Source organism: Tenrec ecaudatus, chromosome 3 (genome assembly GCF_050624435.1).
Source record: "Tenrec ecaudatus isolate mTenEca1 chromosome 3, mTenEca1.hap1, whole genome shotgun sequence".
Classification (NCBI taxonomy): domain Eukaryota; kingdom Metazoa; phylum Chordata; class Mammalia; order Afrosoricida; family Tenrecidae; genus Tenrec; species Tenrec ecaudatus.
Genome location: NC_134532.1, coordinates 75,276,294 through 75,290,710, shown reverse-complemented (window position 1 = coordinate 75,290,710; position 14,417 = coordinate 75,276,294). Strand labels below are relative to the sequence as shown.

General features: G+C 46.3%; 1 protein-coding gene across 1 annotated transcript in view; it reads right to left on the bottom strand.

The window, feature by feature from the left end:
- Positions 1-14,417, bottom strand: part of TBC1D9 (TBC1 domain family member 9) — a 144,354-nt gene that overhangs the window by 60,054 nt on the left and 69,883 nt on the right. The window lies entirely within an intron of this gene.

The following is a 14,417-nucleotide window of genomic DNA, read 5'->3' as shown; positions in this document are numbered from 1 at the left end:
GTCAATAGCTGCGCTGTCCAGCAAACGTGCAGGCCGCTGTTTCTGATAAGAAGGTGGCAATTTTTCCTTACATTCACCTTTCTGGATCCCGAAGGTTTGCACTTTACAGAGTCAGGGAGCTCTTGTTGCAATGCTAGGTTACAGTTGTTAAGTTGCAACAAAGAGGAGAGCTTTCAGATGCCACTGGAGATCTGATGTAACCACCTCCTACCGTGGGCAAACTCCATCCCCACGCCCTTCAATTATGAATGAGATGTGAAAGCGGACTGTCTCTAGGGGCGAGCAGCTGCCTGGTTCTCAGGAGCATGAGCTGGGATGAGGTCATCCTTGCAGCCTCCAACAGAGATTCTGCATTTGGGTCAGTAATCAGGACACATAACCTTCAAACGGAAACCACCTTGGCTTAGAAACATACCACGTAACCTTGACCCTGCCTTCTGCTCACAAATGCAGGGCATTAAGGGGCCACCATGAGATGTGGCTTTAAAGATACAGGAATAAATTCCCTTCCTCTGTTCAAGCTCTGGGGTTGTTAAAGTTCCTACAGAAAAGGACAACAAACCAACAAAATCTGCTTTTAAAGTAAATCATCCACCTGTGAGGGGGCTTCATAAAGTTCCAGGGAAATGCAGTGAAAAGATCATGGAGTTTTCCCACAACTCTGCTGAAGCCCTCTTCGGGGTAGATAGATCAAATGCTCTACGCTTTCCAGAAGGAGAGAGGGAACTTGGAAGTCTACTGATTTAGCTGGCAAGCATCTCCTTAGATTTCCAAGTTATCTTTTAATTGATTTCTTAAAAGCACCTCCTCTCTCTGTTCCTTGTCACCAGTGATTCAAAAATAGCTCAGAATCTCACTGATTCCTTCCTGACAAAGAAGGAAAGGCACAAGTGGGTCGACAAATACACTGGGAACCCCCTGAGAAAACGGGGGGCCTGCTTCAGGGGTCCTCTCTGTGTTCTCTTTCTAGAGCAGCAGTGCGAAACCCATCCAACCCAGAGGCTCATTTTTGTCCCTTATAAGATGAAATGCCACAAGCCAGGTTATTGGAAGGTCAGGATAAGTTGTTTAAATCACTGAATTCATAAACGATCATCTGAAATGTTAACATCCATCTAATTCATGATTCAAACAAAAAAGCCATAAGCGCCCACCACAATCATGATAAAAAGTTAAGCTTCAACATTGCTTACACAGAAGACTTAGCAGAGGGGGAAGAGGAGGTTTCTTACAGGAGCGGCTACTGAAATCCACCCCAACGCTGTGCCACTGAACATGACGGCCCCACAGGAGGACTTCGGAAACTGTGAATCTTTTTAGGGGAGCTACTAGAATAAACTGCCAGAATGTCTAAATTGGCATATATTTTTTCTTGGTTCATTCATTTATGGATGGAAAATGGTGTTGTTCTGTGTCCCCAAATTATGTTAAAGTCCTAACCACTACACAGGTCAATATGAGCCATTCGGGATGTGGGGGGTTTCTTTTGTGATGGGAATGAGGTGGTCAGAATGGGGTGATCCTAAACCTGACTGCTCCCAGCGGCACCGTGTAACCTGTGCAGACTAGGCATAGACACACAGCAGAAGGATGCCACACGACTCCATGAGGAAGTACTGTGCACCAAGGAACACCCAGCACAGGCAAGGAAGGGTGCCCTGCTAGATCCAATGCCCTGCTTGGCACTCTGGCCTTCCAAACTCTGAGCCAATACATTCCTGTTCGGTGAAGCCAGCCATTTAGGGTTTTCTTTTTGTTTGTTTGTTACTGAAGCACCAGGTAGTGAAGGCAGAGTCACTGTCACGCATGTTATAAACCACAGGAGGATGCTGTCCTGCAAGGTTACAGCATGAGCTCAGGGCACTTGAGGCCCCACCCCTCTCTGCCCCCAGCCAGTTGTATGACTTTAGACAGTTTACTTTATCCTCCTCTCGCTGAAATTCGTTACTTGGAAAGTAAGATGACAATGTCCAGGAGTCCAGAAAGACAGAGAATGTTGGGAAACTGATTGTGGTAGCAATTGTACACTTCTGCGTGATGTGATGGAACTATGGAATGATATATGTATTAACTCCCAGTTAATAATAAATTTTAACAAAAAGAAAGTGAGACTAATGGAAAGGGAAACAACAAAAAAAACCCCCACCTATCTTACAGCAATACTATGAAAACCACAAGGGGACACATGTGCAGATAAGGTTTGGTGGCACAGTGTTTAAAGTGCTCACTTGCTAGCCTAGAAGTCATCAGTTGGAACCCATCAGCTGATCCTGGGAAGAATGCTATAGTGCTCTGTTTCCATAAAGATATTCCCTATGGGGAAGTTCTATTGTGACGAACAGAGATGCTTTGAGTTGAGATCCACTTGAATGCAATAGGCTTTGGTGAAGGTGATAGTTAGGTTTATTGTGCCAACTAGGCCCCCAAAGGAACTTGTGGTCGGAGTTTAATCAGGTCACAGCTTGATTGGAGGGTGATGAGATAAATGGCTTTCCAAGGCCTGCTCCCTTCTCTCATTCTCCCTGGTGACTGGACCAGCACTCTGTTGCCTGAGCTAGTCCACTGTCTCACCTGTGTGCTGCACTACTGTGGGTTGAACCAACTCGTGGGTCATGTTGCCTTGCCGAGCATCGCTGAGGTTCCACCGAGACCTGTTTTCACCACACTGCTGGTACGTATGTCACTTAAGCTTAAGGCCGGTGGATCCTGTTGCTATGCATACATCATGAGACCCCTTGGGGCTGGCTTCGCTAAGCTCCCAACCTACTGACTGACTGTTGCTGTCCAACCCTGCTGACTTTGCCTGTCTGCTGTCTGCTTCCATGACCTTGGACCAGCAGCCCTTGGACCAGCAGCCCTAGTGAGTTTCACCTGAGTTGAACTGAGCCCTCTGTACTGCTGTGTGGATTCATTAGCCATTATAAACACACACACACACACACACACACACACACACACACACACAATCATAAGAGTCCTGGTTTTGTTTCTCTAAAGAACTCTGCCTAATACAGTAAATATCTAGAGACACACTTTGAAAAGCAGAACATACTTTACAACTGTAAAGCACAGTGTTTACTTGGATCCACAATCAATGCTCTTGGAAGCAGCAGCCAAGGAATCAAACATCAGCATGTCGCATGGGCAAATCTCCTGCACAAGACTTTCAAGAGCTGTAGTCTAAGGACGGCACTTTGAGGGCGGAGCCTTGGTGTTTCTAATCGTCTCATTAGATAGTTAAAGTTTATTGTGCCAACCTGGCCAATAAACACATGTGGGGTTAATTGAAGGGCGGAGAGATAAATGGCTCGATGAGCCTTGCCTTTCAAGTTCTTGGGTCTCTTGCTTTGTGATGGTAGGACCAGGGTACAGCTGCCTTAGCCAGTTCCCTTCTTTAGCTAGCAAGGCTCACTTCCTACAAGACATCCCTGAGGAGAAGCCACATGGACCTACCCCGATGCAGCCGTGGGTGCTGGAGCAGCCGTGTGGAGACCCCTGCCAGTGCTGAGATGCTTACACATTCTCTGACTCGGCTTTCCTCCTGCAGTCAGCATCACAGAGTGTGTTTTGTGAGATGGAGGAGGACTTTGCGGATTGGTGTTGGACATATGGGCTAATGCTGGACTTGTGGGCTTGGGCAGCACTGGGTTGGATGTTTTCTTCATGTGCACTTACCCTTTCTATAAAACTCCCTCTTATACATATAGGTTTCTGTGGGTGTGTTTCTCTAAAATACCCAGACTAACACACCTCATAAACATATATAATTGGACAACAGATAAAGAAGAAACAGAGAAGAACTGATCCCTTTGAATGACGGTGCTGGCAACGAATACTGAAAGCACCATGGGCTTCCAGAAGAAGAAATAAACGTGTCTGGGAAGAAGTACAGTCAGAATGCTCCTCAGTGGCAAGGAACACATGAGACTTTGTCTTACACACTTCGGACAATGTTTCGTTTGCGGTATGGAGGGTTGGAATAGACTTGATACGTCTAACAACGACGACGACAACGACATCTAGACCTAACAGCCTAAGAATTCTAGAAGATTCGATCTCAGGTAAATACTTTGTGTATCATTATATGGCAGTAGTTCTAACACATATTCTTTGCTGAAAGAGAAAACCAACAACTGTGATAACTTCAAGAACTGAACTACAGCTTCCTGTCTATGTCTAACAGCTACTTTCCAGAGAGGACCGTGTTAAGTTAAAGGATCCAAAACACTATGTAGGGAGGTGCTCTTTTATGTGTGTGAGCATGTATATATATACACACACATTTATGTATACAATCTATCACATATATGTATGTCTCTTCTAACACGTCCTGGTGGTGCTATGGGCCAGGCACTGGGTTACTGACTGCAAGTTGGGCAGTTCAAACCCACCCACCCCCCCCCCTTGGGGAGAAAGATGAGGTTATCTGTTCTCATAAAGATTTCTGGCCTCAGAAACCCCCCGTAGGGTTATTAGACATTGGAATCAACTTGAGGGCAGTGAAACCGGGTGTACGTGGCATCCACTCTGAATACACACGCAAGATTAAAGGAGGCCACGTGCTGAGGCTCCTGAGTCTGGAGACTAGAATTCTGAGTATACCTATGAGGATGGAATGACTCCACCGAGAGACAAAATGGGTTCTGAAGACACCAATCTAGTTCAGCCTATCTCTGGGCGCAAATGGCCACTTCTATCCAGGTCGCAGCCCAGAACAAAGTCCCCTCTCTAGGAGGCACAGAGCAAACACTTTGGTTCACACCGGGGGAGCTGTGCCGGTGCTTCCCGCAGGCTCATTCAGGACCACTGAGGCTCAAAGGAGGCAGGCAGGCACGCACAATGAATGCGCCTTATAAATGGCTCGGTCAATCCCCAAGTGAGAGCAAGCGCTGCAGGCCTCGAGCCTGTGGACCCGAAGTCCCGGTCGTTTAAAGTGAGACGGAACACAAAGCGGACTCTGAACCCGACTGCTCTATTGACCCAGCAGTTTGAAGGTTGATGTGTTAGACAGATAAAGGAAGGGGCCTGGCTGTAGATCTCCTGGAAAGGATGCAATGCACAGGAAGAAGGCAGGCAAAACAAGCCGAGCAGGTTGTGTAGTCCAATTGGAACAACAAAGAAAGCTAGAGATGGTAATCAAAGACTTCCAGAAATCCAAGTGAAAGCATTCTGATGTGTTACCACAAGGTCAACACCGGACAGGCTTAAAGTTCCTCACAAGCAGTTTCGGAAAAATGAGAAGCTCTATCATTTAGAGCAGTGTGTGTGTGTGTGTGTGTGTGTGTGTGTGTGTGTTTAGTTTAGCTCTGTTTTGATCAGCCGTATGCCCGAGTGGATACCTGGACACATTTTAAATGTTCTCTAATAACGGTGGACGATTGCAAATCCTCCTCCCCTAACTGAAACGTACCTTAACGTACACGAGGTCTACTGGAAATTAAAAAAGAAGACAGTAGAAATACGAAGGCGCATGAGGACGAGCCCACAAAAAGAGTCTTTCCTGTGTGACTGTGGGAATCCTGAAGAGAAGGCTTACGGCCCCACGGGTGGACCGGCTGTAGGTAAGTCTTTTACAATCGTGGGAAGCTGTGCACTCCGGCCTGAGACGGAAGCACTTCCTTTTGAACTCCACGATAACTGAGAAGTCAGAATGATGCGTGCCCCAAGGGGATGAGCATTGCCGAGCAATAAAAAACGTTCAATGATAAAACATTGAAAATGATTTAAAAATCGATCTAATTAAAACTATATGTAACTACAAGCAGGTTAAACACCACAACAACGAGGACTAAATCTATCATTTAATTGTGCTTACCAAATGCCAGGAGCCTAGCTTTAAGTAAGACACGTTACCAAACTCAACCTCACAGCAAATTCAGCCCCCTTTCTATGTGAGGGGACTGGTATTTAGGAAGGCTACATCTCTAAGAATCCAACCCAGATTTGTCTGGCTCTGGCTCTAAAGTTTGGATGCGTAGCTGCTACATGGCACTGACTCTCACCATAATGAAGCAGGAGCTGCGGTGGGGCAGGGGAGAAAGCATTTCGGACCCATGGAGAAAGCACTTGGCTGCTGATGCAGTGGATGGTGATTCGAGCCCACCAGCTGCTTCAAGACAGCAAGACGCGGTGGTCTGCTCCTGTCAAGAGTCCCAGTCCAGGAAACGATAAGGGAGCTCTACCCTGTCCTAGAGGCCCAAGAGGAGCCGTGATTGACTTGATCGTATATGACAACGATGGAAGAGTATACTCTTGTATGACAAGAAGTTAAATGGTCTGGAATTAGCTTGGTTATTGGGGGGCGGGGGACAGCTAACAGTTCGGAAAATCGATTTTGAAGTAGAAAAAAATATCTGGTCTCAAATCCCTACCGTGACATGTACTAGTGGTGTGACCTTGGGCAAGTCACCTAAGGTCATTGTTTTATTTTCTGTGTCTGTCATATATAAGTCACAGGATCCACCTACCTACATTGGTCGGTGCTGGGGACGAAATAAGATAACCTAGGTAAAATCCTGAGGACAGGTCTCGAAGGTAGCAAACACTATGGAAGCAGAGCCCGTGCTACAGGCATGCAGCAGCAGAATCCGGGAGGCCAGCCTGCGCGGTCTTAGGTACGTTGGTCGAGGAGGGGCAAAGCAAAATAAAGCGAACTCAAGTTTTCTCTTCTCTTCTTTTAGGACTACATTCCACAAAGCAAGCTATGGGGAGGGAACAATAAGTTGTTTGAATTGCTGGATGCAAAAATGATGATCTGAAATCTAAACCCCCACCTAATTCCCAATAAGAAGTCAAAACAAACAAAACAAAACAAAAAAAGGCTAAACTTCCAGATTGCTTGCATGGAATGCAAAACATACATGAAATTGAAGTCAGACCCATCTAGACCCACTTATGGAGCTTTCACAAGCGTCTCCCATGCCTCTTCTTGGGGGGCATGACAGTCCACTCGTGGCTTTCAGATCACTTTGAAAAGATAGCGGCAGAGTCCCCTTTGGGACGGAACACTCAGCAGTTGAAGGTCTCTCCATTTAGAGGTGCCTCGGGCGCTTTGCGCACTGCTGGTGGGCCCGTGCTCAGGATTTAGCTAGGTTACCTTATTTGGTCCCCAGCACAAACCAATGTAGGTAGGTGGCTCCTGCTACTTATATATGACAGACACAGAAAATGAAGCACAAAGACCTTAAGTATGTGCATAAGGAGCTCGGATGGCAGAGTCATTAGATGTCCCATTGCTAAGGGATCGGTTGGTCACTGGGACACTGCAGACTCTGTGGGAGACACCATGTGGTAGTGCTCCTGGAAAGATGCAGCCCTGGAACTCCCTTGGGGCAGCCCACTCTGTGCTGTCAGGCTGTCCTGACTTGAAGCGGACTCAAGGACACACACCTATATGATAAGAAACACACCGCCACCGAGTTGACGCCAGCGCACAGCGACCCTGTAAGACCGGGCAGCACTACCCTGCTAGTGAGCCAGACTGTAACCGTTGACAGGACGAGAGGGCCTGTCTGTCTCCCAAGGTCATTGCCAACTGCTGTCCTTTTGAAGGTCAGACCAGCCCGTAACCACTCTGCCACCAGAGCCCCGGTCTTTACAATCTATTTTTCTGCAACGAACATATGTATTGCTTAAGGAAGTAAATTAAGAAAAAAATCATTTTATTAGGGGCTTGTACAACTCTTACCACAATCCGTCCATCCATCCATTGTGTCAAGCACATTTGTACATTTCTTGCCATCACCATTCTCAAAACATTTTCTTTCTACTGGGGCTCTTGGTATCAGCTTCTCATTTTTAACACTCTCTCCCCCACCTTCCCTGCCTCACGAACCCTTGATAATTTATAAACAAATTTTTTCATGTCTTACACTGTCCGATGTCTCCCTTCACCCACTTTTCTGTTGTCTGTCCCCCAGAAAGGGGGTTATATGTAGATCATTGAGATCAGCTCCCCCTTTCTACTTCACCTTCTCCTTATCCTCCTGATATCGCTACTCTCATTATTGGTCCTGAGGGGGTTTACCTGTCCTGGATTCCCTGTGTTTCCAGTTCCTATCTGTACCAGTGTACACCCTCTGGTCTAGCCAGAATTTTAAGGTAGAATTGGGATCATGATAGTGTGTGTGTGTGGGGGGCAGCATTTAGGAACTAGAGGAAAGTTGTATGTTTCATCAGTGCTATACTGCACCCTGACTGGCTTGTCTCCTCCCGGCAATTCTTCTGTAAGGGGATGAAGGAAGTAAATATTTTAAAAGTGACATGTTCCCAAAGGTAGGAGACTAATACCTGAGAGACACACACCAGGGGAGGATTATAAAAATGCCTGCTGAGTTCCACAGAATGTCCTTACTTCACATGGAAGGTGACTTCATTCCCCAACGTACTCTCCATCTACGGCAGAAGACTAGCAGGGACAGAACTGGTGAGCAATCATTAATTCAACTCTGGATCCTCCCAGTTACTGACTCCAAGATGGTTTAACCAAAAAGCCAGCACAGTCCTTCTTAAAACATACTGGGCTGGGAGGGGGAGTCTTGGAACCTTGGCCCTGGCTGCACAACAAACATGGTAAAACTAGTACGAGCATTTGGACAATTCCCCATGCTTTTGCATTCCATTCGAGTAGAGTTAGGCAAGAGGAAGGCTGCCATACACATAATCTTCCAGCTCTGAAAGGAGTTGCCAACCAGGTTAGGATGAGATTCTGGAATAGTAAAGAAACGGGAACTAAGAGCATTGGTCAGGGCTGGTATCCGTGCATGCTCAGCAAGCACACTCTCCCTTCTTCGTTCAGCCTGTGTCTCCTGTCTGACCATCGCATGTGTCCAGAAGAAACTGCCGAGAGCTCATCCTTTCACGCTGTTTCTAAGTCTTCTCCTTTGCTGTCCCCGAGCCCCTCTCTCTACATAAGGTCCCTAGAATCAGCTGCTGTTTCAATGTCCCCGCGGAGGCAGAGACTCTTAATTGTTCGCATGTGAACTATGCAAAACAGACTGCTTTTTACCTTCACCCACTGGGTGCTGTGGAGGAAAAGGACTGGCTTCTCACTTCTGTCTAGGACCACCAAGTACACATCACAGCTGTTGGGGACAAAGCTGTACCTGTTTTATTCCCTGCTGGGAGCTCCACGTGCAAAATCATCATTCACCAGAGGGTGGGAGAGGCAGAATCAGCTGACAGCCAGCTTCCCATAGCTAGCTGGGCAAGTTCCCGTTTTTAGAGATGGCAAAAAGTATGATTCACTATGCAAAATACTCTCCTCTCAGCTTGAATTGGTAGCATATTAAGCACCAACCAAAAAGAATGGAGGCTCCATCCTGGGTCCTTATGAAAAGAAAGCGTAAGAGAAAGTGTTATCACTGAATGTTTTTTGTCAATTAGAGCTCTCGGTGCCAAGTGGATATACAAAACCCGACTTCCTCAAACCATCTGGGTGCAGTGATTCAGAAACAATCAAGAGAAATATATGGCAATATCGCCATCCATCTGTCAGTTTGTCACACTGCTTACATGTCACTCTGATGCTGGAAGCTAGATCATCTGCATTTGCACTTCCTGCAGGTTCACCTGGGGTGGACAGGTTTCAGTAGAACTTTTGACACTAAGGCAGGCGTGTGGGGGGCGGGGGGGGCGGGGAGCTCTCGTGATCTGTTTATGAGAATTAGCCAATTATAACCTCTTGGGTCACAACAGGACACTGCCCAACTTCGCTCTCTTTGGACATGTCATCGGGGACATGTCATCCATTGCTAGAGAGGGGCACTGTGTTTGGTGCAGCAGAGGGCCATCGAGGGTGAGGGAGGCAGACAGGCACAATCTGCACGAAGGTGGACCCAGAACATGCCGGCCACTGTGAGGCCAAAGCAGCGCCAGGCATTTTCCGTCCTGCTGTGCACACGGCTACCGTGAGTCAGAACTGGCTTGACAGATGGAAACAGCTCTTTAAAAATTGTCAAGTGACTCTAAAGGCTAGGCATATTATATTGGCAGTAAGCTGGACTACGTCAATATCATAACTACCTCCTGCCTGGTTCCAGGTGGTTCAAGTCTAATGCAAACCACACAACTGGAATTTAGTGTTAGGCTGTTGATGAAGTGGCCCAGGCCAAGGCACTGCTGGTAGATACTCCCTTTAATTCAATTTACGCCTATTGAGAGTCCTTATACCATGGGGCTTATAACAAGGTTTTATCATCCTATGGCTTCCACAGCGTGAATTTTAGACTTCAGCAATGTTCAGCTGAAGTTTCTCTGCCAGGAACAATTCAGGAAAGCAAGCTTTCAACATATCATCCAGCCCCACGTCAACTGTCATTTTGTGGAAAGTACTATTAGAAATACAAGCAGAAAATTCAGCACACCAAAGAAATAGTTTTCAAAGTCTCAGCCTTGGCATGAGAAGGAGTCAGCAATTTGGATTTTAAATGGAAATCGATTAGAAAGCAAAATTAACGAGTGAATGGGGCCTGCACAATGGCTTGTCACTTCCGTGGAGTCTTCCATAAGGAAATTCTGGAGTTGTCTCTATGGGTAATCAATACATACAAAAGCTAACACCATTCTAGCTTTATTACATCATTGTAATAAATAAATAAATTACATCATGTAGCCGTGATAGGCATCACTAACAGGGAAGATGAAATGTATCTTTGTGGTATAAATAATGACATCAGTAGTTACAGGCTCATTTTCTGTAGCTTGGGTGTGATAGTTTATTGTGCCAGCCTGGCCGATAAACACAAGTGGGATTAATTGAAGGGCGGAGAGATAAGTGGCTCCGTGAGCCTCGCCTTTCTTGTCTCTCGCTCTTTAATCATCGGACCAGTGTGCAGCTGCCTTGCTTGTTCTGTGCCTCAATTTAAAGGGCACACTACCTGTGGGACGCCTAGCCTGTGGACTGTGTCGCTGTAAGGTGAGGTCCCTTTAAGATCACAGGGATGAAATTTATATCTCCGGAGCTGAGGACTGACAGATGGTGACCTGGCAGAAGGTTGGTGACCTGCCTTGCTGTTTGCTGCCTGTCCTGGGATAGCCTAGATCTCAAGATATGAAGGACTACCTGATGGCCCTCAAGACTTGAAGGACTGCTAGTGTCTCACAACTCTCACGGGAGTGAGTCGCACTGAGCCATTTGTACTGCTTTATAATTTAACTGTTCATTTCTTATTTATCAATCTGTTTATAACTTAACTGTTCATTTCTTGTGTTATATATCTATTTATATATATAAGTATTAGCAACCTGGTTTTATCTCTCTAGAGAACCCTGTCTAACACATTTGGCTTGGCAAATAATTTAGGAAAACCCCTATTCCGCCCATGTAGTCCTGGATTATTGCATCGTTGAATGGGAAAGGTCAGAGACAGGCTGAGAGGCAGCAAGGTGGGGTAGTAGGGCACATAAAAGGTTGGAGGCGAGTACACTAGGAAAAGGACAACACTAGTTCCTCCTCACATCACCTTGACCTGAGAAGGCCAGGAGCCTAGAGTACTGTAATGCAGATTCCAAGACTCCGAAGGACACTGGCTTCCAAAAGACATCAAAGAGCGTTTCTGAAGTTGAGTGAGAGTGAATCTAAAAAGTGCTGGGAACATCCACAGTGTGTTGAGGGGGTTACTGGCTCGGCTTGGTGTTTAATTTCCTACCTTGTTAGTTCTTCACTGCTGGCCCTCAAGTCTCTCTTAGCACATGCCTGGTAGGGACCAGCATGGATATACTTGATCCTCAACATGTGAAGACAGATCCAATCCCTCCTCATCACTGGCTGCCCTTGGGGTGCCCCCTCCTCTCTTTCTGACCCTAGCCACCTGGATCTAGGTCAGAGTTCACATGTTAAATGAACATCATCCTCATATTGTTAAACAGACACACATCAGTCACAAGTTTGAAGAGTCCACATAAAACCCCAATGTCCTGGTCTGCTGGCCACAAATTAGGGGTGACTAAAAAGGACACACACTGTATGAGACCACTGTTATAAAAAATTAATAATCAGGAAAAGGTTTTCATATGAACCTTAGCTGGCTACCAGCGGTGGGAGGGGAAGGGAGGGCAGGGTAAGTAGCAGGCTAGAGTAAGGGAGGGAAGGTGTCAACTGGGGTGAACAAGAAGAGGGAGCTGAGGGTAGGGAGGGGGGAAGTGGACAGGAGCAGAGTAAGCCATTGGGAGGCTTGATAAGTTGTTGAATCCAAAAACATTTTTCGTATATGTAAACACCTACAAAGTTCACAAAAGTTAGAAGAACAATTTTGGGGGACGGGGTGTGACTTTCCACTCCTCATTCATCTTACCAGTTGCAAATGTGGAAGTCCACATGACACCCTGACTTTCGGACCTGCTTTCTCTCTCTGCTCCACAATCCACAGGAACAACACCCCCACTCCTGATCTGCAGGTTGCTGCCCTGCACTGGCTTGTGTTACTGTGATGCAGGAAGGTATCCACCAGTATTTCCAGTTTCAGCAGGGTTACCCTAGGTGGACTGGTTTCCGTGGCACTTCCAGATTCAGACTAAGACACAGGAAGGAGGACAAGGGCATTTGCTTCGGAGAGATACGCCACGGACAACCTTGTGAACAACAGCAAATCACTATCTGTGACAGTGACGGAAGCTAAACCCCTCCTACTGGAAGGCACTCAGAAAGCAAGTGGGGCAGAGCTGCTCCGTGAAGTACAGCCAACCTTAATGGGATTTGTGGCAGAAAAGCTTTCTGGATCTTCACTTGCTGATGGGGCACTACTGAACAGGAGACGAAACAACTGCGAAAGCCTACACTAATCAAAACACGGAATGCATGAAGTCTGAATCTAGGAAAACTAGGCATTGTCTAAAATGAGAATGGAATGCATAAAGCTTAATAGTTTAGGCATTAGTGAACTGAAATTGGAGTGGTACTGGCTGCTTTTAGTCAATTATATGGTTATGATGATCGATTACTGGGAAAGACATGATGCTTAGTAAAGTCACAGGGCAGTGGAAAAGAGGCAGGCCCTACACGAGACGGATGGAAACAGTGGCTGCAACAGTGGGCTGCAACAGAAGAACAATTGTGAGGACGGTGCAGGGCTGGACAGGGGTCCATTCTGTTGTCCTCAGGGTCCTTATGAGCAAGAACGGACTCATTGGCACCTAACAACCTGGTTACCCTGCTGGAATGACGAGCTGAGGAGGAAGGGCATTCGCATTCATCACCAAAATGAATATTTCAAGAAATGCTCTGAAACAAAATGCTGACTGCAACAAGACAGAGTTCAAGAAATTACCTACAAGAAATACCAGTTAATATACTGTTACTCAAATCCGCACACCAACCACTAAAATCAGAGATGAAGGCGGTAAAGAATTCTACCGACATGTGCTTTCTGAAACTGACCTAAGAGGGAATCCAGAGGTCATGATCGTTACTGGTGCCTGCAATGTTAAGTGTGAAAACAGAGAGGCAGGGTCTGTTCTTGGAAAACATGGCCTCGGCGATAGAAACAAAGGTAAAGATTGCATGATGTAACTTTGCAATGCCAACAACTTCTTAACTGCAAAGACCTTTTTTCAACATCAGCGGGCAACTATACATGTGGATTTTACCAGATAGAATACACACGAATCACAACAACTGCATCTGAAGGAAGAGACCATGGAGAAGCTCAGTATCACCAGCCAAAACAAGGCTGGAGCTGACTGTAAACAGACCATGAGCTGCTCAGATTAAAGTTCAGGTTGAAGCTGAAGAAAAATTTTAAAAGTCCACACGAGCCAACATATAACCATGAGTCTATCCCACCTGAATTTAAAGGCATCTCAAGAAGATATTTGGCACACTGAACACTAATATGCCTGAAGACCTGACCAGCTGTGAGTGGACATCAGGAACATACAGGAAGGAAGTGTGTGAGACAGTGTTCTCTAGAGAAACAAAACCAGGACACTTATGATGATCGATAGATAGATAGATCGATAGGTAGACAGACACAGCACAAAGGAATATAACTGATAATTAGTCCACATAGAAGTACAGAGGGCTCAGTTTAACTCACTTCCATGGAATATTAAGTTCTTCAACTCACGAGGGCAGCTGGGTCCAAGGTAAAGGGAGCAGACAGTTGAGTCTTTCTTAGGGCAATGTAGGCAGTCCCACCTCAGGCAGCAGACATCAGGGCGGGTCACCAAAATCAGCAAGACGACAGGATCCGACAATCCTAAGCTCAAGCAATCTATACACCAGCAGTGTGGCAAAGCAGGTCTGGAAGAAACTTCAAGCTCTAGCAGGTCTTGAAAAAATCTCAGGCTCTACTGATATGATTCACAGGTAGGCAGTCTCACAGGTAGTGTAGCTCACAAGTTGAGGCAGAGAACTAACAGCTGCATGCTGGTCTGATCACTGGAGAAGAGAGAGAGATAGGGCTTGCTGAGCCATTTAT